General features: G+C 43.9%; 1 protein-coding gene across 3 annotated transcripts in view; it reads left to right on the forward strand.

The window, feature by feature from the left end:
* Nucleotides 1–3,849: 3,849 nt before the first annotated feature.
* The window catches only part of FSD2 (fibronectin type III and SPRY domain containing 2), a 52,956-nt gene continuing 38,497 nt past the window's right edge, over nucleotides 3,850–18,308 (forward strand). For 2 of the 3 annotated variants that reach the window (XM_012507535.2, XM_003268455.3), the window contains exon 1: nucleotides 3,850–4,243. The gene's annotated coding sequence lies outside the window, so the exon portion shown is untranslated. Of the gene's footprint in view, nucleotides 4,244–14,464; nucleotides 14,582–18,308 lie in introns of all 3 variants that reach the window. The other variant, XM_012507534.2, reaches the window with a different exon arrangement.

An 18,308-nucleotide genomic window follows, 5' to 3' on the forward strand; every position in this document is an offset into this window, starting at 1 on the left:
CCAGGAAGCTGGGATCAGGAGCCCTTTGCCAAAGCAAGGCCTTTGAGGTGTTGATTCGGGAACAAGTGAAAGTGTTTGTGAAGGTTTTGAGCTGGGAAAAACTGCAATCAGAATTTGTACTTGCTGTTATCCCCAAGGGTAAACAATAAGCAAACGAAAAAATCAGGGCAAAGCTAAAGCTCTAGTTAGGGCATCTCTCTGCCTTGAAAATGACCTCAAGAAATCTAGGAACCTCTGTGGAATGCAACTTGAAGGTCGAAAGGTGCCTTTGTCTGAAGGTCTCTCCCCTTTTATGCCTGCTGCCGATGTGAGGGTTGGGGATTGGGCCCTGGGACTCAGTCACTCAGTCTTCTTGGAGAGATAACCTTTTAGCTGAAGTGATTGATTTTCCCCTATTTTTAATATACTATTTTAACTAATACGATTTACTTATGATTTTTAGCAGTCTGTTTTAAATATCTTTCTTGTATATTCCTCACATCTTTTTACGATCTGCTTTATACTGTGTTATCATTTCTATTAGTTTTCTAATCTATTTGGTTTTTCAAGAGAAAACTGTCAATCTTTCTAATTATAAAAGTGTCATGGGTGGCTGGGTGCAGTGGCTCACACCTGTAATCCTAGCACTTTTGGAGGCCGAGGTGGGCGGATCACTTGAAGTCAGGAGTTCAAGACCAGCCTGGCCAACATGGCCAAACCCCATCTCTACTAAAAATACAAAAAAAAAAAATAAAAAAGAAAAGAAAAGTTAGCCAGGCATGGTGGTACATGCCCTGTAATCCCAACTACTCAGGAGGCTGAGGCATGAGAATTGCTTGAATCCAGGAGGCAGAGGTTACAGTGAGCCAAGATTGCACCACAGCATTCCAGCCTGGGCAAAACAGTGAGACTCTGTCTCAAAAAAAAAAAAAAAGAAAAAAGAAAATTATGCTCTCTCTCTATATTAATATATGTCTTAGTCCAGTCAGGCTGCTATAACAGAATACTATTGAGTGGGTGGCTTATAAACAACAAACATTTATTTCTCATGGTTCTGGAGGCTGGAAAGTCCAAGATTAAAGCACCAGCAGATTCAGTGTCTGGTAAGGAAGGGCCTGCTTCTTGGTTCATAGATACCTGTATTCTTACAGCATCTTCACATGGCAGAGCTTTCTGGGACCCCCAGTGTAATGGCACTAATTTTATTCATGAGGGCTTGCCTTCATGACCTAATCACCTCCCAAAGGCCACATTTCCAAATACCATCACATTGGGGATTTGGTTTCAACATGGGAATTTTAGGGGAATATAAACTGTCTATAGCATATGTATATATATGTATGATGGTTAATTTTAATGTGTCAACTTGATTGGGCCACCACGTGTTTAGTCAGACATTATTCTGGGTGTGTGTGTGATGGTGTTTCTGGATGAGATTAACCTTTGAGTCAGTAGACTGAGTAAAATGGTTGCCCTCCCTCATGTGAGTGGGCCTCATCCAATCAATTGTTCTGAGTAGAACAAAAAGCTTGAATAAGAGGGAATTCTTCCTGCCTAACTGCCTTCAAGTGGGGATATGGGTTTTTTTCCTGCCTTCCAACTCAAATGGAAACATTGGCTCTCCAGGGTCTTGAGCCTGCTGGCCTTTGGACTAGAACCACACCATTGGCGCTCCTGGATCTTTCGCTTGCTAACTGCAGATCTTGGGACTTTTCGGTCTTCATAATTACATGAGTCAAGTCCTTATGATAAATCTGTTTCCATACATGTATACATTATATTGGTTCTGTTTCTCTGGACAACTCTATTACACTGTGTGTGTGTGTGTGTGTGTGTGTGTGTGTGTGTGTGTGTGTGTGTTAGAGAGAGAGAGAGAGAGAGAGAGAGGAGAGAGATTATACTGTTACACTGGTCTGTGGGCTCAAAATCAAAGCAGGAATTTTGCAACACACCCCACAGTTAACACTCACTTTTTTCCTCAACACCTAGACTCTTTCAATTTCTTAACAGAGTCAGAATTTTGGAAGAAAAGAATATTAACAATAAATTGTCATTTTATAAATTATTAAACTAAAGCTTAGAGAAATAGTCAGTCACAGTCCATAATGAATGTATTGGCTGGATAGTCCCATCTCTATGCCATACCATGGCAATTAAAAAAAAAATGTTTGCTTAAGGCTTATATGGGAAGTGTGTCCTGTGCTTTAATTAGGAAAGTGCCCCCAAAATGTTTTTTAACCTTTTATGGTTCATGAGCACCTCTGAGAATCTATTGAAACCTGTGAGTTCTCTTCCCGGAAGTGATTCCATAAGGACACAAACATAATTTTGCATATAATTTTAGAAACTCATTCATGTAGGCCCTGGCAATTCCTGAGCCATAGCTAAAGAAAACTTGCTTTAAAGTGTTAGCTGTACAATGACATGAAAGGGCTCAAATCAGCTTTACAGGCACAGCACACTTAAAAATATCTTATGGCATTTCCTACATTTAAAAAACAGGCATCCACATTATCATTAGTATTATTATGTTTTTTAAGAGGCAGGGTCTCTGTCACCAGACTGGAGTACAGTGATGCACTCACAGCTCACTACAGCCTCAAACTACTAGGCTCAAGAGATCCTCCTGCCTTAGCCTCTGAAGTAGCTGGGACTATAGGCATGAACTGCTGTACCTAGCGCCACATGATTATTTTTAATTTTTGAGACAGGTCTTGCTCTGTCACCAGGCTGAAGTCCAGTGGTGTCATCAGGGCTCACTGCAGCCTTGACCTCTCTGGCTCAAGCTATCCTCCCTCCTCAGCTTCCCGATCAGCTGGGACTACACATGTGCACCAACACTTCCAGCTAATTTTTTTATTTGTGGATATGGGGGTCTCCCCATGTTGCCAAGGCTGGTCTCAAACTCCTGCAATGGGAATAGCTTCAATCAAGCAAGGGGAATCAAGTGATGGGAATCCTGGCCCCACAGTGGGAATCCCCAGAGAGTCCCCATGAGAGAGAGTCAGAGCTACGCATACTCCAGGCCCAGAGAGCCTGAGGCCGGTACCCACTGTGATGTCTACTCAAATAGGAGCCATCTTATGGCTTCAGCCCTCCTGCCCTGGCTTCTAAACCAGCATCTCCGGGAGGAATGTGGGGAGGAGAGGCCAACTCCATGCGTCCTTTTCCAGGGCAGGCTTCCTGCTAAAGAGGCCCACTCTGGGAAAGGGAGAAGATTTGACACTGGCTAAACCAGGTTTGGCTTTTCGATTAATGTATTGAACTGGACATTCAATTCCTGAATTTGAGATGCTGACTTCAAGTGACCTTAGGACTATGTGTCACCTAAGAGGGAGAAGAAAGTCATCGGGTCTGCTGGATTTTCATCCAAAGAGGGGAATAATTCCCACCTGGAGTACAGTTTAAAGGAATATTGGGAGAAAAAAATAAAGTTGAATTTGATTGCCTCCAGAACTGTGCTTACCCAGAACACTTTGGAAGAAGCCCCCAGGAAAGCCCTGGTGGAAGGCGCACAGCCCAAGGGCTCTCAAGAATCTCCTTCCAGGCCGGGCGCGGTGGCTCACCCCATAATCCCAACACTTTTGGAGGCCGAAGCGGGTGGATCACAAGGTCAGGAGTTTGAGACCAGCCCGGCCAGTATGGTGAAAGCCCGTCTCTACTAAAAATACAAAAATTAGCCAGGCATGATGGCGGGTGCCTGTAATCCCAGCTACTCAGGAGGCTGAGGCAGAAGAATCGCTTGAACCCAGGAGGCGGAGCTTGCAGTGAGCCAAGATCGTGCCATTGCACTCCAGCCTGGGCAACAGAGCGAGACTCCATCTCAAAAAAAAAAAAAAAAAAAGGGAATCTCCTTCCTGGCCTTGCCGTGACAGTCCCCAGCCCTCTCCACATGACCAGCCATCTGAGACCCATGGTAGAGCCACAAGTCTAAAACCCCTCACAGCACAGGAAGTAACTTAGAGCACAGCATGTGACCTCTCCTGGTGACACTTGAGTAGTAAGAAGTGGCAACTCGGCCACAGCAGGTCTATATTTGGACTTTCACTCATGGCAGGCCTGTTGCTATTTGCGGCTGTAGCCAGCTCGTGTTACCATGCGGCTTTGATGCCCCACTTGCAGAACTCTGGTGTAAAATAGGCAGGGGTAGCCTGTGGGGCATGCAGAGGTCACCAGGAAGGAAAGCCTGCTGAACACGGATTCAATTTTCCAGCAGAACTCCAGGTCCTCTGAGTTAAAGGAAGCATTTATGGACACTTAGCAGGCAAGTTTTGGGGTAGTCATATTCTTCCAATGCAAATTATATTATTAGAAACTCAATGCTGCAATATTAATGCAATATCTTTCCTGTAGGTGGGAAGAGATATCATGGTAAATTGCAGATGTTTAAATTACAATAAATAGTGTAAATGTTTTCCGTGCCTTCTTAAAGCAAGAATTCGCATTAACTGAACATGATGTTGGGACAGGATGTGAGAGGCTCTGATGAAAGCAGACAGGGGCTGGTGATTCTTATAATGTGTCTTTAGGATATCTGTAGTGCTGGGGCTTGTTTGTTAGAATCATTTGCTAGAACAGTTTGGAAATATAGATGTTGAATATCATCTGGCTATACTATTGCATTGTAAATACATTTTATTTAATCTGCGTGTACATGCTGACAAATAATAACTTCATGCATTGATTCAAACACTAAAAAACAGCATCGTAATTACTTTTCACTTGTTATGCATACAGCCTCCTACTATAGAAAGTTTTCAGGTTTGGACAGTGTCTGCAAAGCTGATTTGAATCATTTCGTATCACTGTAACACTTTAAGGCAAGTTTTCTTTTGCTGCTATGGCTCAGGAATTGCCAAGGGCTGCATGGATGAGCTAAAATTATATGCAAAGTTATGTTCCTGCCCTATGGAATCACTTCTGGGAGTAGAATTCACAGGTTTCAGTAGATTCAGTAGATATGCCCATGACCCATAAAAGGTTAATAAACAAGCCAAGTGAGGTGGCAGATTGCATGAGCCCGGGAGTTCAAGACCAGTCTGGGCAACATAGCAAGAACCTGTCTCTAAAAAAGAAAAAAAAAACATTCTTGGGGGACTTTTCTAAGTAATGCACAGGGATACACCTCCCATATAAGCCTTAGGCAAACATCTTTTTTATTTTTTTTAACTGCTTCCCTATGGCATAGAGGAAAGGGTATCCAGCAAAGACATTCATAAGGGACTATGACTAATTACTTCTCTAAGCTTTAGTTTCACCATTTATAAAATGACAATTTATTGTCAACCTTCCTTTCTCCCCAAATCCTGATTCTGTTAAGAAAGAGTCTAGGTGTTGCGGGGAAAAGTGACTGTTAACTGTAGGGTGTGTTGCAAAATTCCTACTTTGACACTGAGCCAGTTTGTGTTGAAACCCGTTTGTGTTGTGTGTTCAAAGGGCAAGTGCCAGCTTGAAAGCGTGTGTTCTTATTTGTATTTGCACTAAGTGTTTTCCAGTCTTCTTGCTTGTGTCTTTCTGACAGTTCAACTTGGTGTTTCACATTCCAGCTTCTGGTTGAAAGAATTTCTCATGATGATTTATTGGTCATACAGAATCCTGGCTATTTCCCTTTGGGTAGCACACGGGAATGTAAGCATTATTTTTAGTGAACTGCTCCTCTGTCTGTAGATGGTGTGATTTAATGGAAACCTGGGTTTGAATCCAAGCTCTTCACCTGACTGGTTGTGTGTCAGGTGAAAAGCTTGGATTCAAGCACAGGGCTAAATACAGAGTAGCCCAGATAAATTTTTGTAAAAGAAAATTGGCTATAAGCAAGCCCTTTATCCTCACAAGAACTCAGTTTTGCCATCCTAAAATCAGGAATTTTTTTTAAACATCCATGACCTGCTGAATAAAATCAGGAAATTGAATTAGATGCTCTCCAAGGGACCTCCATCCCTAGAATACCATATCTCTGCCTGGGCCCCCCGGGAGAGGAATGATCTCATAGCTGATGTCTGTGCGTGGTTATGAGGCTGTTCTGCTTGGTGTCTTCTTTCATCATCGGCTGTTTTCAAGGGACAAATATTCCCACAGTGGCCATGGATGATTCCACACTGCTGTGGTCACTCTCCATGAGTGACCAGGTAGAAGGCTTCTAGCCCAGGTGGGAGATACTAAGGTACGAATAATGATAATGATAGTAAGAACAACAACAATAACAGCAGCTAACACTTATTGAGGACTTACTTTAAGCCATATACTATGCATAAAGTACATTATGTTATTTCATCTAAATGCCAACCTTATGAGGTAGACACTATTTTTTTTTTTTTTTTTTTGAGACGGAGTCTCGCTCTGTCACCCAGGCTGGAGTGCAGTGGCGCGATCTCAGCTCACTGCAACCTCCGCCTTCCGGGTTCACGCCATTCTCCTGCCTCAGCCTCCCGAGTAGCTGGGACTACAGGCGCCCGCCACCATGCCCGGCTAATTTTTTGTATTTTTAGTAGAGACGGGGTTTCACCGTGTTAGCCAGGATGGTCTCGATCTCCTGACCTCGTGATCCGCCCGCCTCGGCCTCCCAAAGTGCTGGGATTACAGGCGTGAGCCACTGCGCCCGGCCGACACTATTAATAGAGCTGTTTTATAGCCCATTAAAGTGAGGCCTAGACAGATGATTTTCCTGAAGTCATACTTCCAGGATGTGGCAGAAACAATGCAAACACAGGACTGAATCCAGACGGCAGTGGTCTTGGGGAGCAGGGAGGGGAGACAGGAAAAGGGATATTACCTAGAGATTCAAGAGGTAGAGTCAGAATCAGCATGAATTGGTTATTAATTAGATTTGGGGTGTCAAGGATGAGCTTCTGGTCTCTGGTTTGGTGCTGGAGGGGGTGGGTGTCATGCTCTCATTCATGGATAGTAGCAAAGCAGTGGCCTTCATGGAGGGCCATGTTGGATGAGTAGGGGTTTAAGAAGCACTGGTGAGATGGGGAAGAGTGGGAGCTCTCAGTAGGCAGGACAGTCTGAGCCAGGGCCTAGGGTGAGTCTCACATGGAAGACCCTGAAAGCAGCCAGAAGGAACAGAGGGTGACCGCTAGGGAAGGTGGGGCTGCTTGGGGAGTATAGAGCTATGGCATGGGGTGGGGGATCTGTGGTGCCCAGGGGAGTTGGGACTTGCCAGGAATGGAGCCCTCAGAATGCAGGACATGCAGACGTACCACTTCTGCCTGAACAAAGCAATGTATGCTGTATAAGCTATGCTGCTATCCTGGGCAGGGACACCCCTGAGGAAGAACCATGGTGCACGCAGTCAGCAGACTGTAGAGACAGGAGGGTTTCAAGCAAGATTTTGAGCCACAGAGGGAAATAGTGGGATTTTGGCACAGACTCTGTGCTTTAGGAAGGAGAAGTACTCTGGGGTCCCAGGAAAGAGGGAAAGTGGCATCTCTGAGAAGTTGTGCATAGCCCCAGATGGGGTAATAATCCCTTATTCACTTGTCTGGAGCCTCCTTGAGACCAGCAACTGTGTCTCATCCATTGTACCCCCAGCGTCTAGCCTGGTCCTGTTCTCTTGAATTCACACCTCACCAACCCCATGAACATTCAGAGCTGGGGCAATGAATGATGCCCAACACCACAGACCATGCATGTGGTAAGGTTAGTCAGGGTCACAGAAGGACCTAGGGTTTCACCAGATGACCTCTGCATGGGTGTAGACTTTCCAGGTCATTCCATGTTGCCCCATAACACACTGGCTCCAGGACTTCTAACTCTGCCATGACCAGGTGGAATCTATAATGCCCCAGGAGCAGAGGCAGCAACCAGGAGCCCCGGTGGAGTAGAAATGAGGAACTGCTTCTAAGCTGGGGAGACCTGCTGCTGCTGTTGCTGGCTGATAAGAGGCCCATGGAGAAGAAGCATGACCCTCCCATCCTCTCAGGTTCTATTTCCAGAGGTACTTGTGCTCAGCTTCATTCTCCTCCTCTTCCTCCCTCATGATGCCAAGTAAGAGCTCAACCTAGCTGTTAATGATAAGACATTATTTCTATGCAATGTGGGTAATTCTGATTAGCTGGGCAATCCGACATACAGGAGCGTGAAGGCAGGATTCAGGGCCTCTTAGGGCAGAAGGCTCTGATTACTTTGTTGAAAATCATCCACTACAATAAAGGATTCAGGATGAGAGAGGAGGCAAAGTGGTGTTTCCATAGCTGGAAGGGAAGTTTGACCTTGGGAACCATCGGAGGGAAACATGGGCTAAAGTGCAGGCAATGTGCATGATACCCAGGAGGAGCTAGCAATCCCTTGGGTCTGGTATGTATGGAGGGGGAGACTTGCTGGTCCAGCTCAGCACTGGTTTTGCTGGGATGCAGATTCAGTGTGAGAGGAAGTTGTGCCCTAGTTCACTTGAAGCCACACTTCTCCAGCCGTGTGTACAGGCTGCATTAGTGAGGATGAGCCAGGACTGCCCCAGCCAGAGCCTAATGGTGGACAGGTTTCTTAGTAGTAACCGCCCCATAAAGAAAACCCAATTCTGGAGTCTTCATAAATCATAGATGCTGTGGAGGCAAAACACTGGCCCTGGGGCCTGGAAACCACTGGCTTTGCGATGCTGCCTCTGGAAACCTACCTCCACTCATCCTTCTCTCCATCTAGGGGTGGACCTGATCCTGTTTGTGGTGCCAGGTGTCCTGGACCAAGACATGGTGGAGCTGGTGCCTTGTGTGCCTTAATCCTGCATAGTCATGGTATCTCAGCCTCAGCAGGTGTTACTGAAGTGATATTTACCACTATCTTCCATGTGAAGAGTTTTGGAGCATTGGAGAGTGGGAGAACTCCAAGAGCGATGTTCCCAAGTCTTAGAGTCTCAGGAGTAAGGTTTCCTTATGAGGATCCAGATCTCTGAAACCAATAACATACATGGCATTGGGTTAGGATAGCAGCATCTTTGTCACCTAATGACTGCTGGAAGTCGACCTCTCTATGTGGTGCTGATAGAATATCTAGAAAAACAGCATCCCGTGGACACTTCAGAGTGAAGAGGAGAAGAGAGAAGGTCCCCAGGGGCTCATCAGGGCTGAGTCCATGTAGTCACACTTCCAGATCCCACCTCCCCAACCCGTCTACCATTAGAGAAGGCTGGTTGGTTCTTGTGTTTTTGTCTTGCTGTCAGAAAGAGCCAGGGTGAGCCCATGGAGGGAAATGTGAGGGATTTCCAAGGCGGGGTGTAGCCATGATTAACTGGGGGAGTGATATTTGGTACGGAGCCCCAGATGAAATTAATAAGGGCCCCTCTGGGTTAAGAGCAGGACACGGTTCCATCACTGGGATCCAGAACCTCCTATTCTTGGATCAAAATGTTACCAGCATCCTGGGTTCTTGTAATCTCCCAGGATAGAAATCAAGAGAGATCACCAGACACAGCAGCAAAGAGAAAGTTTTATTTTAGCTTGTGCACAAGGAAGCTGGCACTGAAGAAGAAAAGAATGGGCTGCCCTTGGGGGCAGTAGTATGTGGGTTAGTTTTATAAAGTCATTCTATAGGGAAGGGTTACATCGGGGCATGTGTAGGAGAGTTTTTCTAGTGCTTGCACAGTGGCTCAACATGCTTCTTCATACATTTTATGTAGCATTAGCATTTTAAATCACCACCCCAGGTGTGATTTTTAGCATTAAAATGAAGAAGGGGTAACTATAGGTTGGAGTTTAAATTTAACTGCACATTTGGGACTCCAAGGAAGTCCCTAGACCCCTGAAATAGGAGCTTATGGTCATAGCGGTTATAGGTTCTTGGGTCTTTTGTTACTGATTGGCTGGGAGTTAGATAAGCAAGAGCCTGACTGAGGGGCGTTTTGTTTTGTTTTGTTTTGTTTTGTTTTGTTTTGTTTTGTTTTGTTTTGTTTTGTTTTAGACAGAGTCTCGCTCTATCTCCCAGGCTGGAGTGCAGTGGCATGATCTTGGCTCGCTGCAACCTTCGCCTCCCAGATTCAAGCGATTCTCATGCCTCAGCCTCCTGAGTAGCTGGGATTACAGGCACCCACCACCATGCCCAGCTAATTTTTGTATTTTTAGTAGAGACGGGGTTTCACCATGTTGGCCAGGCTGGTCTTGAACTCCTGACCTCAGGTGATCCGCCCACCTCAGCCTCCTAAAGTGCTGAGATTACAGGTGTGAGCCACTGCACGGGGCCGACTGAGGGGTTTTTATCATTTTCCTCCAGACCATCTTAACATAGGAACCTAACTAGCCTGCCTATCTCAAATCCTTCCTAAATGGGCCAGATGTAGAACTGTGTTGGCACCTCTGCTCTCCTCATCCCTACTCCTAGCCTTTTCCTGTGCTTGCAGGACAAAGCTTGGAGGGCACTGGGGCAGGCAGTGAGCAGAGCCTGGCCGGTTGTCCCCAGGAAGGAAGGGGGAGGTCCAGGCCATAAGGGCAAGGTGTCATCTCTGACCAGAGGCAGAGTTCTTCTCTGAGGACGCAGGGCAGAGTTCTTCTTCCTGAGGCCATGGGTAACTTGGCCTCCACAAATAAAGGCTGAGGAAGAGGGATGAAACCGGAGGCTTACAGCAGGAATGTCCAGGGAGGGCAGAGGGAAGGGCAGGCAGTCAGTTCAGAACATCACAGACATTCATGGCAAGAGTGTAGAGAGGCTGAAGAAGGTGGGTTTTCTGGAAGACTGTCCCAACCTCTCATGGGCCAGCTGGGCATCCAGGCGTCTTCTACCTTACAAGGTAGACCAGCAGAATAGGCACCACTTAGAGATTTAGAAATGCAGTTTTCCAGACCTCACTCTAGACTTTCTGACTCTACATTTAACCAGATCCCCAAGGTGACGTGTGTGCAGGAAAGTTTGAGAAACCTTGTTGAGAGGAGGAGTTCTGGCAGGGCTGGTGGGAGGACACCCCTCTAACAGGCAGCATACAGGGGCTGCCTTGGAGGTGACGTCACACCACATGGTGAGTTGGGGAAAGAGAGAGGCAATGAGCTCCATCTGGTGGTGCTGAGTTCGAGGGGTCTGCTGGAGGGGGCGGCTCAAGACAGCAGCTGCGCCTCTGAGCCTCTGCCTCTGCATGGGGCACAGGTTATGGCCAGAGACATGGATTTGGAGCCCTCAGAAGAGACGGGGACATAGAAGCTGTGAGACTGGACAACATCAACTAGAGCAAGTGGAGAGTGGGAAGAGGGCCTAGAATGGAGGTCGAGGGGATGCCTGCATATAAAGAGCAGCCAAGGGGAGGAACTTGGCAGAGATTTCAGCAGTCAGTGGCCTAGAGGAAATCCCAGCTGAGCCAGGGGAGACAGAAGGGTCAGTAGGATTCAATGGCATGGAGCAGTCAGGAGAGCACCAGACAGGGTCCATGGATTTCAAAATTAGGCCATGAGAAAATGTTATATTAAAAGGGCAATCAAAAGCGGAGATAGGCCAGGCGCATTGGCTCACACCTGTAATCCCAACATTTTGGGAGACCAAGGCAGGAGGATTGCTTAAGCAGGAGTTTGAGACCAGCCTGGGCAACAAAGTGAGACCATTGTCTCTACAAAAATTAGCCAGGCGTGGTGGTGCCTGCCTGTGATCCCATCTGCTCGGGAGGCTGAGGTGGGAGGATTGCTTGAGCCCAGAAGGTCAAGGCTGCAGTGAGCTGAGATTTCACCACTGCACTCCAACCTGGACAACAGAGCAAGACCCTGTCTCAAAAAAAAAAAAAAAACAGTGGAGATAGTGCAAAGAAAACTTAATGCCTTTTTAAAAATATAGTTTGGGAAGTGGCTATTAAAAGGACAGTCTATCAGCAGAAGTGACAGTCCATCACTGCAGAAAGTTAAACAGAGCTGATAGGGGAAGCTGCTGAACTTGTTGACTTCTGTTTTCTGTGTACAACTGTGGAACAAATAGGGAAGACAAACAGCTGGCTGCTAACTTTGATCACATAAATGGAAGTTAAGGAAAACTGGATCATAAAAGTGATGGATAAGGAAAAAACAGTGCTAAACCATATCTTAAAATATTTTGCTTATTTTTCTCAAAACATTATATATATGTCATGTTAAAATAGTTTAATAATATTAGTTTTTTTTTAAAAGGCATTAAATTTACCACAATTTTTTAATGGGGGTAGGCATTAGGAACTGGATTGTGACGATGGCTGCACAATTTGGGGAATTTACTAAAAATCATTGAATTGTACACTTAAAACATGAATTTTCTTCCTTTCATTCTTTCTTCCAACAGGGTCTTGCTCTGTCACCCAGGCTGGAGTGCAGTGGCAAGATAATAGCTCACTGCAGCCTCAATCTTCCAAGCTAAAGTGATCCTCCCACCTTAGCGTCCGGAGTAGCTGGGACTGCAGGCACACACCACCATGCTGGGCTAGTTTTTTTTTGTTTTTTGTTTTTTAAATAGAGGTGAGGTTCCTTTTTGTTATCCAGGCTGGTCTCGAACTCCTAAGCTCAAGTGGTCCACCCAACTTGGCCTCCCAAAGTGCTTGGATAACAGGTGTCAGCCACTGTACCTGACCTGTAATATTTTTCTGTGCTTGGAAAGTCTTTTGTTGGTCATCTATGATACTTCTCTACAAAAATACAGATGTATAACTTGAGATTTAAGATTTTTCTCTTATTCTCCTGGGACCATACATCTCTGAATAGTAAACTCTTTTTTTCTTTTTTTTTTGAGACGGAGTCTTGCTCTTTCACCCAGGCTGGAGTGCAGTGGCGCGATCTCGGCTCACTGCAAGCTCCGCCTCCCGGGTTCACGCCATTTTCCTGCCTCAGCCTCTCTGAGTAGCTGGGACTACAGGCGCCCGCCACCACGCCCGGCTAATTTTTTGTATTTTTAGTAGAGACGGGGTTTCACCGTGGTCTCGATCTCCTGACCTCGTGATCCACCCGCCTCGGCCTCCCAAAGTGCTGGGATTACAAGCGTGAGCCACCGCGCCCGGCCTCTTTTTTTCTTTTGGATGAAGTTACCAATACAACTTCTAGTCACATGTAAGCAAAATAACATAAATATATTACAAATTTTGGTAAATAATAATAATAATTATTATTATTATTATCTTTGAGACGGAGTCTCACTCTGTCACCCAGGCTGGAGTACAGTGGTGTGATCTTGGCTCACTGCAACCTCCGCCTCCCAGGTTCACGCCATTCTCCTGCCTCAGCCTCCTGAGTAGCTGGGACTACAGGCACCCGCCACTGCGCCCGGCTAATTTTTTGTATTTTTAGTAGAGACAGGGTTTCACCGTGTTAGCCAGGATGGTTTTGATCTCCTGACCTCGTGATCTGCCCACCTCGGCCTCCCAAAGTGTTGGGATTACAGGCGTGAGCCACCGTGCCCGGCCAATAATTATTAAATGGAAAATAAAATGGAAATGCATCTCTTAATGAGGTAGATGGAGCTTTTCTAAAAAAGTTGACTTGTGTATCCATTGATGAAAATTACATATTTTAGACTGCAACAGGAATTAGGGTCAATTGTCTTTCTGCTTTTCATTTTGTTGATGTAAGCACCGAGCAACCTTGCTCAGCTACATAATCAAACGTTGATGGAAATGAAAGTGTTTTATTATAGCAATGTCACTCACATTTTTGAACTCTTTCTGAAATGTGTGTCAAAAAGTACATAGTGATCTATCATGAAATATTATTTTTAATCATATATTAGCTGACAATTTGATTAGATCCTCCTTCAACTTTATTGAAAGCAAAGAACTGGAAACCACTCAGCTTGAAAACAAATTTTTTCTTATGCATTCATTAATGTCATTCACCCTCCACCATTGATAGCAATACTTCAAATTGTCCTTCCATTTAGTCCCCTGGAGGTTTTTTGTTTTGTTTTGTTTTTTAATTCCCAAGCAATGAAATCTTACAGCGCAATGAAATATTCAGGACAAGTGAGAGGTATAGATTTACTTTTGTAATAAGGAGAAGAAGGACTATTGTGAAAAAAGAATCTACACGAAGCCTCAAATGCTGGCTCCTTCCCAGGCAGAGCAGCTCTGGGAAAGATTAAATATGAAGTTGAGCATCTGGGAGCTGATCCTCCTGAAGCTATCTATACCCATGTACCCCTTGGAAAGTGTTCGCTTACAGATTCCATAGCCTGAAGAGTGATGGTGGAAATGCCACCCTTTGACGGAGTCTGGAGAGGGAAAGGGGAGAAAGAGAGAATAGCAGCTAGCAGAGAAAGCTGGGTGGAAAGTTTATTTTTAGTCTGGACAATGAATTAGTCATCTATTGTGGCATAACAAATTATTTCAAAACTTGGCAGCTTAAAACAACAAATATTTATTCTCTTGAATGGTTTCTGAGGGTCAAGAACCTGAGAACAGTTCGTCTGGGTGATTGTGGCTCAGGGTCTCTCATGAGGCTTGGTGACCACTTTCCCTTGGTCCTCCTAATACGTCTTATGCCTGCAGCAGTACTGCCAACTTCTTCAGCTCACCTGCCAGCCAACCTTGGTTCACCTGTGTTTCCATATGTTTTTCTTGCTTGTACAGCCACTGGGGACCAGCTCTGGCCAGGACAATTCCATTTGCCATGATGTAGGTTGAAATCACAACTTCTCCCGGGCACAGTGGCTCACGCCTCTAATCCCAGCACTTTGGGAGGCTGAGGTGGGTGGATCACGAAGTCAGGAGTTTGAGACCAGCCTGGCCAACATGGTGAAACCCAGTCCCTACTAAAAAATACAAAAATTAGCCGGGCGTGGTTGCGGGCGCCTGTAATCCCAGCTACTTGGGAGGCTGAGACAAGAGAATCACTTGAAACCAGAAGGCAGAGGTTGCAGTGAGCAGAGATCGTGCCACTGCACTCCAGCCTGGGCAACAAGAGCAAAACTCCGTCTCAAAAAAAAAAAAAAAGAAAGAAAGAAAAAGAAATCAAAACTTCTATGACATTTGAACTCCCTGTGAAGTTTATCTTGTGTTAGAGTTTTTCTCTCAGTCTTAGAGTATCCTTTAGTGTCCTCTTCATAATTACTCTCCTATCATAACTCTCCTATCATATAATACTTTTTTTTTTTTAGATGGAGTCTCGCTCCGTCACCTAGGCTGAGGTGAAGGAGTGCAATCTCAGCTCACTGCAACCTCCGTCTTCTGGGCTCAAGAGACCCTCCTGCCTCAGCCTCCTGAGCAGCTGGGATTACAGGCATGTGCCACCATGCCTGGCTAATTTTTTTGTATTTTTGGTAGAGATGGGGTTTCACCATATTGCCCAGGCTAGTCTCAAACTCCTGAGCTCAAATGATCTGCCCACCTCAGCCTCCTAAAGTGCTGGGATTACAGGCGTGAGCCACCGTACCTGGCCTAATACTCCTTTAGAGTGAACTGTCTTCCTCTGATATAGCCATACATGCCTATATTTAGTTCTGATAGACTTGTAGATGATAATCTTCTAACCTCTGATTTATTATCCTACTAGGAAGTTGAGAATTGGAATGTTCCTTCTCAGGTTCTGGGGAAGATTTTCTTTGGGGGCGTGTTATATTGTTTCGTAGGAAATGCCATTTTGTTATATGGAAAAAAAAATCATAGCTTGAGCTCCTCCAACAAAGTGTTGTAATTAAGAAATTCTTAGGAAGCTTGTCGTGATGAATCAATTAAAAATTAATAACAATATAGCCAACTCTATGTTGTCTGCAAGATACACAAGTTAGATTCAAAAATACAAATAGATTGAAACTAAAAGGATAGAAAAAGATAAATCATGTAAACAGCAACCACAAGAAAGCTAGAGGGGCTGTACTGACATCAGAAAAAATGGATTTAAATCAAAAAAGTGTTAGTAGAGATAAAGAGGGATATGCTATCATTAGAAAAGAGCCAATCTGCCCGACACGGTGGCTCACACCTGTAATCCCAGCACTTTGGGAGGCTGAGGCGGGCGGATCACGAGGTCAGGAGATCGAGACCATCATGGCTAACACGGTGAAACCCCATCTCTACTAAAAATACAAAAAATTAGCCAGGCATGGTGGCGGGCGCCTGCAGTCCCAGCTACTTAGGAGGCTGAGACAGGAGAATGGCGTGAACCCGGGAGGTGGAGCTTGAAGTGAGCCGAGATCATGCCACTGCACTCCAGCCTGGGCGACAGAGTGAGACTCCTCAAAAAAAAAGAAAAAAAGAAAAGAGCCAATGCATCAGAAAGATAGGACAATTATATATGTATATGCACCTAACTACAGAATACCAAAATATTTCAAGCAAAAACTGACATAAATGAAGGTAGAAATGGAAACTCTAACAATAATAGTTGAAGACTTCAATACTCTGCCTTTGGTAATGGATAGAATGACTAAGCAGAAGACCAACAAGGAAATAGAAGACTTAAATAATACTATAAACCAAATGGACCTAACGGACATCTATATTAACACTCTACTCAACAATAGCAGAAGCAGAATACACATTCTTCCCAAATGCCTATGGAACGTTCTCTAAGCTAGACCATGTGCTAGCCCATAAAACAAACCTCAATAAATTGAAAAGGATAGAAATAATACAAAATATGTTTTCTGGTCACAATGGAATGCAAATAGAAATCAATAATACAAAGAAAGTTGGAAAACTCACAAATATATGGAAATTAAACAACACACTTCTCAATAACCAATGGGTCAAAGAAGAAATCAAAATGGAAGTTAGAAAATACTTTGAGATGAATAGACATGAAGACAACATGAAAACTTGTGGGGTACAGCAAAAGCAGTGACTAGAGGAAAATTTATAGCTATAAATGCCCATATTTAACAAGAAGAAAGATCTCAAATCAATACATTAAAAAACTGGAAAAAGAAGAGCAAACTAAACAAAACAAGCAGAGGAAGGAAATCATAAGTATTAGAGTGGAAATTAATGAAATAGATAATAGAAAAACAATAGGGAAAATTAAAGAAACCAAAAGCAGATTATTTGAAGTAATCAGCAAAATTGACAAACCTCTAGTCAGAGGTTTGACCAACAGAAAATGAGAGAAAACTCAAATTACTAGAATCAGAAATGAAAAAGGGGGCATTACTACCAAGCACACAGAAATAAAAAAAGATTAAAAAGAAATACCATGAACAATTATTTGAATAAATTAGATAATTTAAATGAAATAGACTTTTCCTAGAAAGACACAAAGTCCCAAAACAGACCCAAGAAGAAATAGACAATCTAAATAGGCCTAAGTAAAGAGATTAAATTAATAATTAAAAAACTAGCATTTTCCAAAGTGAATTCAGGGCCCCATTGCTACTTATGCTATATTTTGACATACCTTTCCTTTCTTATTTTGTAAACTTCCTGGAAAGCCATCTTCACTAAGTCTCTGCTAGTTTCTGTATGTGTGGTTGGTAGTCATGGAAGTGACACATAAAGTAAGCCAGAAGTTTGGTGGAATGTGTGAGAAACTGTTTTGTGCTTTTATGGATGTCATACTTGACAATACATGTATAAGTTACTAATACATGAATTGATGCTAAATATATCTTCCATTTGAATTCCTTTTTGATAAAGTTATTTCTTGATTTGAAAAAAAAAAAAAAAAAAAAAAAACAGCCTGGCCAGCATGGTGAAACCCCGTCGCTACTAAAAATACAAAAATTAGCCAGGCGTGGTGGCAGGTACCTGTAATCCCAGCTACCTGGGATGCTGAGGCAGGAAAATCACGTGGACCTCGGAGGTGGAGGTTGCAGTGAGCCGAGATTGTGCCACTGCACTCCAGCCTGGGTGACAGAGTGAGACCCTGTCTCAAAAAAAAAAAAATTAATAATAGAATATTAATACACCACCCACAAAGAAAAGTCTAGGACCAGGTGGCTTCACTGGTGAATTCTACCAAACGTTGAAAGAAGCATTAATAACAATTCTTCACATACTGTTCCAAAAAATAGAAGAATAGGAACACTTCCCAACTCATTCTATGAGACATATTACCCTGATACCAAAACCAGAGAAAGATAGCACAAGAAAAAAACCCCAAAACTACAGGCCAGTATTTGTTAGGAATATGAATTCAAAATTCCTCAGCAAAATGCTAGCAAACTGAATCTAGTCACATATGACAAAAACTTACGCCAGACACGGTGGCTTATGCCTGTAATCCCTCTTAAAAAACAACAACAAAAAAGAAAAATACTAAGCATTATGACCAAGTAGGATTTATCCCAAATTTGGCAATGGATTATTAGACATGACATCAAAAGCACAAGCAGCAACAACAACAAAAAAATAGATAAACTAGACTTCATCAAAGTTAAAAACTTTTGTGCTTCAGGGGACATCATCAAGAAAATAAAAGGACACCTCACAGAATAGAAGAAAAATATTTGTAATTTACATACCTGACAGTGGACTAGAA

This window comes from Nomascus leucogenys, chromosome 6 (genome assembly GCF_006542625.1).
Source record: "Nomascus leucogenys isolate Asia chromosome 6, Asia_NLE_v1, whole genome shotgun sequence".
NCBI lineage: Eukaryota > Metazoa > Chordata > Mammalia > Primates > Hylobatidae > Nomascus > Nomascus leucogenys.